The sequence below is a fragment of the Coregonus clupeaformis genome, unplaced genomic scaffold (genome assembly GCF_020615455.1).
Source record: "Coregonus clupeaformis isolate EN_2021a unplaced genomic scaffold, ASM2061545v1 scaf0026, whole genome shotgun sequence".
Lineage (NCBI taxonomy): Eukaryota > Metazoa > Chordata > Actinopteri > Salmoniformes > Salmonidae > Coregonus > Coregonus clupeaformis.
In genome coordinates this window covers 809225-822500 of record NW_025533481.1, presented here as the reverse complement: position 1 = coordinate 822500, position 13276 = coordinate 809225, and the positions used below count along the sequence as shown (strand labels likewise).

At 50.3% G+C, this 13276-nt stretch overlaps 1 pseudogene; it reads right to left on the bottom strand.

The window, feature by feature from the left end:
* Positions 1-4563, bottom strand: part of LOC123483096 — a 17574-nt pseudogene extending 13011 nt beyond the window's left edge.
* Between the last annotated feature and the right edge of the window lie 8713 nt (positions 4564-13276).

Sequence of the window (13276 nt, the reverse complement as noted above, 5' to 3'; positions counted from 1 at the left end):
ATCTATCAAAAAACATGTTTTCCTAACCAAAGCGGACCTGATGGGAACCTGTGTCCACAGTCCTGCTTTATCCTCTCTTCCTGGCTCAAAATCTCCTTTCAGCTTTGCTGAGTACAGACCGAGCCAAAGAGTTAGAAAACATATCTATCAAAAATACGTCTTCCTAACCAAAGCGGACCTGATGGACACCCACGTCCACAGTCCTGCTTTTTCTCTCTTTCTTGCTCAAGATTTCCCTTCAGCCACGCTGAGTACAGATCGAGCCAAAGAGTTAGAAGACATATCTAAGAGATAGAAACGGATAAATGGAGACGGTGTCGACCATGACGCTGCTCTACAAATATCCTCTACCCCTGTTCCTCTGAAAAGGGCAGTAGAAGCTGCTACTCCACGAGTGGAGTGAGCTCTGATACCCTGAGGCAGTTGTCGCCCCGCTGCCTCGTAAGCTGTCTCAATGCCTTCACAAAGCCAATGAGACAATCGCTGTTTTGAAAGTGGTCTACCTAATGCAGCCGCACCGTGACACACAAACAGCTGAGGCGATGACCTAATCGCTGCTGTGCGCTCAACGTAACACGCCAAAGCGCGCACTGGGCACAGACAATGAAGCTTTTCCTCACTCCTCTCCCCATGAGGAGGGGGAGAAAAAGCCCACAACTCCACGGTCTTTGATCTATATGCACTGCTAATAACCTTCGGCAAAAACGCCGGGTTAGGACGTAACACCGCTCTGCTCAGATCGCCATTAATGGCAAGGCAGTCGGGTCTCGTCGACAGAGCACACAAATCACTGACACGCTTAGCGGTAGTCAAAGCGAGCAACAGTGCCGTCTTGATAGACAGCATCTTGAGGGGTATTTGATTCAATGGCTCGAACGGCGCTTCGAGTACCAAAGCCAAATCCCACTGGGGCAGCGTGGCTCTAGGCATTGGCCTAAGCCGCCGCGTTCCCAATAAGAAACGTTTCACTAGAGGGTGGCTGAACACATTCGTTCCGCCAAACCCCTCATGACCAGCTGAAATTGCCGCTGCAAACACTCTAATGGTGGAGGGCGATTTCTGCTTATCAAACATAAACTGCAGAAAAGAGAGCACACTCTCAACCTGACAGTTCATGGGGTCCACACCCTGTGTGTCACACCATCGTGAAAAAACGTTCCATCTGCTGGTATACATCCTAGAAGTGGAACCGGCTTGTGCACCCTTTATGGTTCTGATCACTGCATCAGATAACCCACGGCGCCTCAACCTGTCCCATTCAGGAACCAAGCCTTCAGTGGTTGGCCGATTATGGGCCACTGCCCTATCGAGCCTCCCGCCTGGGTCAACACGTCCCGTCGATGTGGAATTGGCCAAGGTGGCGCAATCAACATCTGACTCATCTCCGCAAACCACGGAGCCCCTGGTCGATCGGGGGCTATCAATATTATTGACAGCCCTCCTGATCTCACCCTGGCTAGCAGTGGGAGAATGCAAGACAGTGGAGGGAATGCATACAGGAGAACTTTCGGCCACGGGTAGTGCGCGAATGCGTCTCTTCCCAGTGGTGGTTCGTCCTGTTCCCTCAGGGAGAACCATAGGGGACATTGCGCGTTCACGCGTGACGCGAATAGATCCACTTCGGCTCTCCCGAACTGTTCCCAAATTTGGAGAACAATGTCCGGATGCAGACACCACTCGTCGTCTCGAGGACCCCCTCTTGACATGAGGTCTGCTCCTACGTTCAAGTAGCCCGGAATGTGTGCTGCTCTCAACGAGCGAAAGTGCTTGTGAGCCCACAGCCACAGTTCCTCTGCCGCCCGGTGGAGAACAGGAGACCTGACTCCTCCCTGGCGATTTATGTGAGCCACTGTGTTCCGGTTGTCTGACCAGACCAGCACATCGCGACCCCGAAGGGTAGGCGCGAAGTGGGTCTCAACCAGTCGAACCGTTTCCAACTCCAAGAGGTTTATGTGACAACCTGATTGAGGCCACACACCTCCTATCGCTTGAGTCTGACATGTCCCTCCCCATCCAGTCAGAGAAGCATCTGTAAACACTGGAATGTAGGATGACACCTTGCCCATCGGAACTCCGTGCGTGAGAACGCTCGGATTCCTCCAATAGTCCAGGTCTGCTCTTAGCGAGAGAGGAACCACCACCAACCGATGACGTTGACGCACTGGGTCTAGTCTTAGTTGGGCGAACCATTGCTGTATTCTGTGCATGTGCAGAAGTCCCAGCGGAACCACAGAGTGGGCTGACGACATGAGACCCAAAAGTGACATGATCGACAGCGCCGTCACTGTGCGATTCGGACGACACTTCCTCAGGGCTAGCAACAATGCTACCCTTCGAGGGTCCGAAATTCGAGCCCTCATCATTACAGTGTCTAGCTGTAGCCCCAGGTAGACAATCTGATGACTGGGCCAGGGAGCGCTCTTTTTCCAATTCACAGCGAACCCCAGACGCGTGAGATGAATCACCGTCTGTGTTGTGTGAGTGAACGCCAGCTCTGCTGACGGGGCGAGAACCAGCAGGTCGTCTAGGTAGGCTAATAGCCGTATCCCTTGACGACGCAACGGTTCCAATGCCGCCTCCACACATTTGGAAAACGTTCGAGGTGCCAGGGCGTACCCAAATGGCATCCTTGTGAACTCGTACGCCACCCCTTGAAAGGCGAACCGCAGAAACTTCCTGTGACGCGATTGTATCGGCACATGGAAGTACGCGTCCTTTAGGTCTATGCTTGTACAAAAGTCTCCTTTCTGGACACATTCCAGTAGACGTTTTGTCGTCAGCATTCGGAAGGGCCGTTTGGTTATGCTCTCGTTGAGAATGCGTACATCCAAAATCGGCCTCACTCCCCCCGTCTTTTTGGGCACTAGGAAATAAGGCGAATATAGCCCTTTGTTCCTTTGCTCCCGGGGAACTACTGTGACCGCCTCCTTCGCCAAAAGTTCCGTAATCTCTGACATCAGAGCGGCCACTTTGTCTGGCGTTTTCATCACCGTCTCCACCACTCCCCTGAACGGGGGTGGGGTCCGATGGAATTGGAGGGCATAACCCTTCTGCAACGTCTGTTCTAGCCAGCGTGAGAGGGTACAGCTTCGCTGCCACTGCCAGCAATGCAGAGAAAGCGGGCGCGCACGAAGCTGTGGTGCATCCAGTAGGAAGGACCTGTATTCCTCTATGGCCCTCGCCGCCGCTATTCCCCAACACGGGGTTGGTGGAATAGCCCAAGGCGGGCCCCCCTCGAAAGGGAGAGGAAACATCAGCACGTTCTGAGAGAATCGGAGGCCTTGATACGTCAGTTACGTCTGTAACTCTAGTATTCCGGCCCTCCGTGAACGTAGCACGGTTTTGAGCTGCACTGACTGAGGTATTAACCTGAGACAGAGCGCTCTCCCCGGATAGCAATTGCGTCATCATGTCATTGTCTGACTGAGACTGCTGCTTGCCATGAGATCCGTCCACTGCAGTACTCAACAGAGTCTGGAAAGTGTGGTCTCTAACTGGTACCACAAGGTGGCGCCACAATACCTCTTTTTCACTGGTCTCATGAGGTTGCTCAACTGCACACTCTAGGTGTGGTGAGCTGTACTCAGAGCAGTGGGTATTGTTACGTTCTGAATAAACCGGGGGCGCCCATACATTGGTTACACCTGTAACTCTAGTATTTCGGCCCTCCGTGAACGTCGCACGTGTCTGAACTGCGCTGGCTGAGGCGTTAGCCTGAAGCAAGGCGTCATTCCCAGCTAGCGGCTGCGTCTTCATGTCATACTTAGACTGAGACAGCTGCCTGCTATGTGAGACCTTTACTACAGAGCTCCTAGGAGTCTGTAGTAAAATATATTTATTAGGTGAGCTAAGGCTACGCCTTGCTACCCTTTTCTCCTTCCTCTCCTGTGTGTGTTCAACTACGCACCCTCGGTGGGTTGAGCTACACTCAGGATGGTGGGAGAAATTCATAGGACGTGAAGTACTCTGCAATGTGTCATGGAAAAAGGGCTATTTTGTGACAATGTCAGTGGGAGCCAACTCTTTATTCACATAACAACAATAAACATTTCCCTCCATGCCCTGAACAATAGGGTTGGGGGGAACAGTGGGCTCTGTCGCGTCCAGCGCCGAGCCGTCATCCGTCCTCTCCCCCTCGTCCCGTCATTGACGCCGTCGTTTCTGGCTGACCTTCTGGTGTTGCCAGGACGGTTTAGTGACGACCTCTCTCGCCGGCGGAATCGTCGCCACCACTGTCGTCGCTGGGGGGGCCGAGCCCGCTCGCCTGCTGTCGGTGGTAGGCGCCTGTCGCCTGGCCCGTCGCCTCCCTGTAGTTCTACTGGGGGCGTTAGAGGTTGACGGGTTAGTTGAAGCCCGGCTAAACTTGCCTGCCAACGGCAGGTGTTTAGCCAGGTGCTTCCTCTCTTCGTCTAGCTTGCCGAAACGCTCCGTCGCCTCCTTAACGGCGACCCCAAAGAGGCCCTCGCTAGAGACGGGAGCGTTTAGCAGCGAGGCTCTGTCCGTCTCCTTCATGGCCGTCATTGACAGCCAGAGGTGACGTTCCATGACCACCGAGGTGACCATGGACCGGCCTGCGCATATCGCTGACGCCTGTGTCAGATGATAATAGCGCCAGAAATCCTGGACGCCTCTTCAATCTCCTCGCTGGTCAACTCAGACCTACCCGTTGTTAGACGGGATAGGGAGGCCGCGAGGAGGGCAATATTGTTAGCCGCTGACACAGCCTGGGCTCCCAGCGTAAAGGACTTCTCAGCCAGCTGTGCTGTGAGTCTGTCCTTTTGTGCTGGCAAGGTGGCTTTCTTGGAGGCCGCCCAGAGACTCGAACCCGGCACTAGATACGCCGCCATGGCGCTCTCGAGCCTAGGGATTCCCTTGGCAGCCCACTCACGTCCAGCCACTCTCGTGAATGGGGTGTACACTCTGGCCGGCGAACGCGCCGCCAGGGGTGTATCCCACGAGCCCTCGACATATTTTCCGAGAGAAGGCATAGCAGGAGCCATTGGCTCAGCTGCCTTTCTCGGTCTAGAGTAGGGGCCGCCCTCCATCATGTCGACCTCCACAGTGGGGGAAGCAGGGGGCAGCGCTATCTCAAGTCGATTCGCGGCTCTCTCAATGAGTTCGGGGAAGTCCGAACGCAGAGAGGCCGCTGCGAAGGACAGGGCTGCTGACGTAACAGAGCCCGTGTCGTCATCGCACAAGGAGCCTTCAGACCTCACACTCCCCAAAGGGAAGGGGGTCTTGAAGGTTGGCGTCAGAGGGTCGGATTTTTCCATTGGAACATCCATCTCTGCGTCTCTCTCCTTGTCATCCCCTGAGTCAGCACTGTCCGACGACGCCTCTGAAGCAGAGGCGAGAAGAGACAGTACATCCTCTAGGGGGATATCCTCCCTAAAAAACGCCCAACGTTGCTTCCTCACCTTCATAGGAAGGAGGGCGCAGGAGGCGCAATTAGGGGGATTGCCGGTCCCTTCCTTGGCATGCTGCGGCCCCAAACACACGAAACAGAGGTCGTGGGGGTCCGCAGATGCCATGGAGGAACATCGGCACTGAGCCCTGAAAAGGGCTTTTGGGGGTGGAAAATCTCCTGGTGTGCTCATATTAGAAGACGTCGATGGCTGGCTCATCGACGGCGATTTCTTCCTGAGTCTTCTCTTCGTCTCTTCTTGGCTTCTTCAGTCTAGTCGTCCAGTCGCTGAAGATAATGGGAGGCTGATTGAGGGGAGGCATCCCCTCTTATAGGGACACCTGTGCTCCCATTGGCTGCAGGTGTGTGCATAAATTTGTTTCAGGCTGCTGCTGCCTTAGGGCAGAGGGTAAACCACTAGGAGCAGAGCTCCCCTATGGGGCGGAGCTCCACGATATAGAACACTGGAATGATAGATGTGCAAGAGATGATGTGCAAATAGAGATACTGGTGCGCAAATGAGCAAAATAAAGAACAATATGGGGATGAGGTAGTTGGGTGGGCTAAATTCAGATGGGCTGTGTACAGGTGCAGTGATCGGTAAGGTGCTCTGTCAACTGATGCTTAAAGTTAGTGAGGGAGATAAGAGTCTCCAGCTTCAGAGATTTTTGCAATTCGTTCCAGTCATTGGCAGCAGAGAACTGGAAGGAATGGCGGCCAAAGGAGGTGTTGGCTTTGGCTTTGTGAGATATACCTGCTAGAGCGCATATACGATGGGTGGGTGTTGCTATGGTGACCAATGAGCTAAGATAAGGTGGGGATTTGCCTAGCAGTGATTTACAGATGGCCTGGAGCCAGTGGGTTTGGCGACGAATATGTAGTGAGGACCAGCCAACAAGAGTGTACAGGTAACAGTGGTGGGTAGTATATAGGGCTTTGGTGACAAAACGGATGGCACTGTGATAGACTACATCCAATTTGCTGAGTAGAGTGTTGGAGGCTATTTTGTAAATGACATCGCCGATGTCAAGGATCGGTAGGATAGTCAGATTTACGAGGGCATGTTTGGCAGCATGAGTGAAGGAGGTTTTGTTATGAAATAGGAAGCTGATTCTAGATTTAACTTTGGATTGGAGATTCTTAATGTGAGTCTGGAAGGAGAGTTTACAGTCTAACCAGACACCTAGGAATTTGTAGTTGTCCACATACTCTAGGTCAGACCCGTTGAGAGTAGTGATTTTAGTCGGGTGGGTGGGTGCCAGCAGCGTTTGATTGAAGAGCAAGCATTTAGTTTTACTAGTTTTTAAGAGCAGTTGGAGGCTACTGAAGGAGTGTTGTATGGCTTTGAAGCTTGTTTGGAGGTTTGTTAACACAGTATCCAATGAAGGGCCAGATGTATACAAAATGGTGTCGTCTGCGTAGAGGTGGATCTGAGAGTCACCAGCAGCAAGAGCGACATCATTGATATACATGGAGAAAAGAGTCGGCCCAAGAATTGAACCCTGTGGCACCCCCATAGAGACTGCCAGAGGTCCAGACAACAGGCCCTCCGATTTGACACATTGAAGTAGTTGGTGAACCAGGCGAGGCAGTCATTTGAGAAACCAAGGCTATTTAGTCTGCCAATAAGAATGCGGAGGTTGACAGAGTCGAAAGCCTTGGCCAGGTCGATGAAGACGGTATGTGGAAATATATCTTGCTCTACCTCCGCCTCTACCTCTCTCCCTCGACCTCTGTATTCCCTGGCCTTACCTTCTACATCAGACCAGCAGGAGAGATGGTGAGGCTAGATCGTGTGAGATTGGATTGTGAGGGAGGCATGGAGTGACAGGGAGGGAGGGAGGGAGGGAGAGAGGGAGAGAGGGAGAGAGGGAGGGAGGGAGGGAGAGAGGGAGAGAGGGAGGGATGTGAGGGACCATGGCATGGATGGGGAGGGAGAGAGAGATGGAGGGTGGTGGTGAGCGTGAGGGAACCAAGAATGGATAGAAGGAGGGAGGGATAGAGGGAATGATAGAGAGAGAAAGGGAGGGAGGTGGTGAGGGTGAGGAAATATGGGAGGGACAGAGGGAGGGAAGGATAGAGGGAGAGCGCAGGGTGCTAGAGCTTAATTCCCCAGCGCTTTGACCCACCAGATTATCTCCTGCTATGCTGTGAAAATAAAGATAGATAAACAGAAAAAATAATGGTAGAATGAATAGCAATGAAAGGCTTTGTGTTGATCTGGGAAATGTATTTAGTGTTTCCAGGCACACCTGGAGCCCTGGAGAGATAGAGAGTATGAGAGAGAGAGAGAGAAAGGTGAAGAGAGTGGAAGAGAGAGTTGGAGGGATGTAGAGGTGGAGGGAGAGATAGGCAAAACTATGGGAGAGATACAGAGCAAAGACGGAGAAAGAAGGAGGGAGGGATGGATGGGATGGAGAGAGAGCGAGAGGGAGCAAAAGAGGGAGAGAGAGAGAGAGAGAGACCAACTGGCCCAGCTGTCAGAACCTCTCATTAGTCTAAGATAGCCTCTCTGCCAATGTGACACTGATTACTAAAAACCCTAATTTAGAACTTCTCCCTCCTGCTCGGGTTGGAGACAAACACAGTTAGCTAAGCCACACACACGCACACCACAGCTAATGTAGTCACTGAAACCCTTAACAAGGAGTTGCAGTCAGTTTTGACATGGGTGGCCAGTAATAATCTGGTCCTGAACATCTCTAAAACTATTTGACCTTTATTTAGCTAGGCAAATCAGTTAAGAACAAATTCTTATTTACAATAACAGACGACCCCAGGCGACACTGGGCCACTTGTGCACCGCCCTATGGGTCTCCCAATCACGGCAGGATTGTGATACAGCCTGGAATCAAACCAGGGTCTGTAGTGACGCCTCTAGCACTGAGATGCAGTGCCTTAGACCGCTGCACCACTCAGGAGCCCATTCATTCGCGAGCCCATTCAAGTAAGAGCATTGTATTTGGTACAAATCATTCCCTAAGTTCTAGACCTCAGCTGAATCTGGTAATGAATGTTGTGGCTGTTGAGGAGACTAAATTACACGGTGTTACCTTAGATTGGCATGGTCAAAACATATAGATTCAATGGTTGTAAAGATGGGGAGAAGTCTGTCTGTAATAAAGAGATATTCTGCTTTTTTTGACACCACACTCCAAAAGGCAAGTCCTGCAGGCTCTAGTTTTGTCTTATCTTGATTATTGTCCAGTCGTGTGGTCCAGTGCTGCAAGGAAAGATCTAGTTAAGCTGCAGCTGGTCCAGAACAGAGCGGCACGTCTTGCTCTTTATTGTAATCAGAGGGCTGATATAAATACTATGCATGCCAGTCTGTCTTGGATAAGAGTTGAGGAGAGACTGACTTCATCACTTCTTCTTTTTATAAGAAACATTAATTGGTTGAAAATCCCAAACTGTTTGCATAGTCAACTTACACACAGCTCTGACACACACCCTTACCCCACCAGACACGCCACCAGGGGTCTTTTCAAAGTCCCCAAATCCAGAACAAATTCTAGAAAGTGTACAGTATTATATAGAGCCATTATTGTGTGGAACTCCCTTCCATCTCATATTGCTCAAATGAACAGCAAACCTGGTTTAATAAAACAGATAAAGCAACACCTCACTGCACAACGCCTCTCCCCTATTTGGCCAAGATAGTTTGTGTGTATGTATTGATATGTAGGCTACGTGTGCCATTTTTACATTGATGTAGTTCTGTTCTTGAGCTGTTCTTGTCTATTCATGTTCTGTATTATGTTTCATGTTCTGTGTGGACTCCAGGAAGAGTAGCTGCTGCTTTTGCAACAAATAATGGGGATCCTAATAAAATACAAAATACACACACACACACACACACTCTCTCTCTCTCTCTCTCTCTCTCGCTCTCTTTACCCTCCTCTCCTCTTTCTTACCCCTAAAAACACATTAAACCACATTTAATTTCATCTCATTTCATTTAACAATCACGTCCTCCTCTTCTCTGGGATTCAGGCTTTCATTTAAAAGAGCCATAAAGGCCAACCGCTTGTCTTCTGCCTCTATTTAAAAGCTATTTATTGGTCGTTTTCAGGGTGTAAATAAATACTAAATGGCATTATTGAACAATGAGGCTTCCACTGGTGCGGGCCTCAGTGGGCGAGAGGGTAGCGGTGTGGGATATAAAGGGGAGGAACTGTGGCATCCCAAATGGCACCCTATTCACTATACAGTGCACTACTTTTAACCAAAGCCCTATGACCCTGGTCATAAGTAGTGCAATATATATATAGTGCCATATAGGACGCAGCCTTAGAGTTAAACATCTTTATTGATCTGGATGACATGTCTCAGTGCTGAGGATTGGTCTTTGTTCATCATATCAGAGAGAGGGGGGGAGGAAAGGAGGTACAGAAAATGGAAGGGAGAGAGGGAGTGAACGAGGAAGGAGCAAGGGAGAGAGGGCCATGCTGTAGAAGGGAGAGAGAGACATACTGTAGAAGGGAGAGAGAGACATACTGTAGAAGGGAGAGAGGGCCATACTGTAGAAGGGAGAGAGAGACATACTGTAGAAGGGAGAGAGGGCCATACTGTAGAAGGGAGTAGGGCCATACTGTAGAAGGGAGAGAGAGCCATACTGTAGAAGGGAGTAGGGCCATACTGTAGAAGGGAGAGAAAGACATACTGTAGAAGGGAGTAGGTCCATACTGTAGAAGGGAGAGAGGGCCATGTTGTAGAAGGGAGAGAGAGACATACTGTAGAAGGGAGAGAGGGCCATACTGTAGAAGGGAGTAGGGCCATACTGTAGAAGGGAGAGAGGGCCATACTGTAGAAGGGAGTAGGGCCATACTGTAGAAGGGAGAGAGAGCCATGCTGTAGAAGGGAGTAGGGCCATACTGTAGAAGGGAGAGAGAGACATACTGTAGAAGGGAGTAGGGCCATACTGTAGAAGGGAGTAGGGCCATACTGTAGAAGGGAGAGAGAGCCATGCTGTAGAAGGGAGTAGGGCCATACTGTAGAAGGGAGAGAGGGCCATACTGTAGAAGGGAGTAGGGCCATACTGTAGAAGGGAGAGAGGGCCATACTGTAGAAGGGAGTAGGGCCATACTGTAGAAGGGAGTAGGACCATACTGTAGAAGGGAGAGAGAGCCATGCTGTAGAAGGGAGAGAGAGACATACTGTAGAAGGGAGAGAGAGCCATACTGTAGAAGGGAGTAGGGTCATACTGTAGAAGGGAGAGAGAGCCATACTGTAGAAGGGAGTAGGGCCATACTGTAGAAGGGAGTAGGGCCATACTGTAGAAGGGAGAGAGAGCCATGCTGTAGAAGGGAGAGAGAGACATACTGTAGAAGGGAGAGAGGGCCATACTGTAGAAGGGAGTAGGGCCATACTGTAGAAGGGAGAGAGGGCCATACTGTAGAAGGGAGTAGGGCCATACTGTAGAAGGGAGAGAGGGCCATACTGTAGAAGGGAGTAGGGCCATACTGTAGAAGGGAGAGAGGGCCATACTGTAGAAGGGAGTAGGGCCATACTGTAGAAGGGAGAGAGGGCCATACTGTAGAAGGGAGTAGGGCCATACTGTAGAAGGGAGAGAGAGCCATGCTGTAGAAGGGAGAGAGAGACATACTGTAGAAGGGAGAGAGGGCCATACTGTAGAAGGGAGTAGGGCCATACTGTAGAAGGGAGAGAGAGCCATGCTGTAGAAGGGAGAGAGAGACATACTGTAGAAGGGAGAGAGGGCCATACTGTAGAAGGGAGTAGGGCCATACTGTAGAAGGGAGAGAGAGCCATGCTGTAGAAGGGAGAGAGAGACATACTGTAGAAGGGAGAGTGGGCCATACTGTAGAAGGGAGTAGGGCCATACTGTAGAAGGGAGAGAGGGCCATACTGTAGAAGGGAGTAGGGCCATACTGTAGAAGGGAGAGAGGGCCATACTGTAGAAGGGAGTAGGGCCATACTGTAGAAGGGAGAGAGGTCCATACTGTAGAAGGGAGTAGGGCCATACTGTAGAAGGGAGAGAGAGCCATGCTGTAGAAGGGAGAGAGAGACATACTGTAGAAGGGAGAGAGGGCCATACTGTAGAAGGGAGTAGGGCCATACTGTAGAAGGGAGAGAGAGCCATGCTGTAGAAGGGAGTAGGGCCATACTGTAGAAGGGAGAGAGGGCCATAATGTAGAATGGAGAGAGAGACATACTGTAGAAGGGAGAGAGGGCCGTACTGTAGAAGGGAGTAGGGCCATACTGTAGAAAGGAGAGAGAGCCATGCTGTAGAAGGGAGAGAGAGACATACTGTAGAAGGGAGAGAGGGCCATACTGTAGAAGGGAGTAGGGCCATACTGTAGAAGGGAGAGAGAGCCATGCTGTAGAAGGGAGAGAGAGCCATGCTGTAGAAGGGAGAGAGAGACATACTGTAGAAGGGAGTAGGGCCATACTGTAGAAGGGAGTAGGGCCATACTGTAGAAGGGAGAGAGAGCCATACTGTAGAAGGGAGTAGGGCCATACTGTAGAAGGGAGAGAGGGCCATACTGTAGAAGGGAGTAGGGCCATACTGTAGAAGGGAGAGAGAGCCATACTGTAGAAGGGAGAGAGAGCATCTGTAGAAGAGAGGGCCAACTGTAGAAGGGAGAGAGGGCCATGCTGTAGAAGGGAGTAGGGCCATACTGTAGAAGGGAGTAGGGCCATACTGTAGAAGGGAGAGAGGGCCATACTGTAGAAGGGAGTAGGGCCATACTGTAGAAGGGAGAGAGAGCCATACTGTAGAAGGGAGAGAGGGCCATACTGTAGAAGGGAGAGAGGGCCATACTGTAGAAGGGAGAGAGAGCCATGCTGTAGAAGGGAGTAGGGCCATACTGTAGAAGGGAGTAGGGCCATACTGTAGAAGGGAGAGAGGGCCATACTGTAGAAGGGAGTAGGGCCATACTGTAGAAGGGAGAGAGAGCCATACTTTTAAACTGAACTGAAGTCAAATCCCAAAAGACATTACATAGGGGCCTTTGGTGATTGTGTTGTTGATCATAGCAGCATTTAGATTTTTCTATTATTGAGATCATTAAAGATTTACATAATATACGATTGACATAATATACGATTTACATAATATAAGATTTACGTAATATAAGATTTATATAATATAAGATTAACATCATATAAGATTTACATCGTATAAAGTACAAAATAAACAACATGAATGTCTGTGACTCATATTAACAGCTTTATCTTCAGCCCTAATAAGACTTTCGGTTACGGATGCTGAAATAAAATGTCTAATGATAAAGGTAATGTAAAAAGACTTAGTAACCCCAGGTGGTCTCTTCACAAGAGTCTACCCTACAGCTACGATGAACACATATAGATGGACCATTCATTTTTAATACATCATCATTAGATACCAATTTTGGCCTATCATGACTATTTCAGCCCTTTGGATAGAATGCTGGTGAAAGAAAGAATGTTATGACTATTTCGGATGTGATCGACTAAGTGCTCAATTCAAACAGATCTGCTTTAGCCGAAATCCGCATAGCGGAACTGCGTTAAGGCGCTTGCTGACAGGCTGTGGTAAGCGGCGAAGGCCTTATAGAGTAGGGTGGCGGGCTGCAAACTGCAAGCAGGTTTGCAAGCAGTTTGTAGTGCTCGCTCCCGTGAACAGCGCTGAAGTCTTGAGCGGCTGCCGCGCATGGTTGACCAATGAGCATTGTTAATCTTGTCAACCAATCAAACAATGTTTTAATGACAACATTCAAGCTGACAACAACTGGGACCGCTGGTCTCTACACACGGCAGGCAGATTTTCTTGCAGTTCACCGCAGCCTGTCTGTAAGCGCCTTTGAAGCTGTCAAATCCACAAGCAGCTCCTCGCATTAAGAGGAATCCCATGAAGCCTTGTTTACAAGT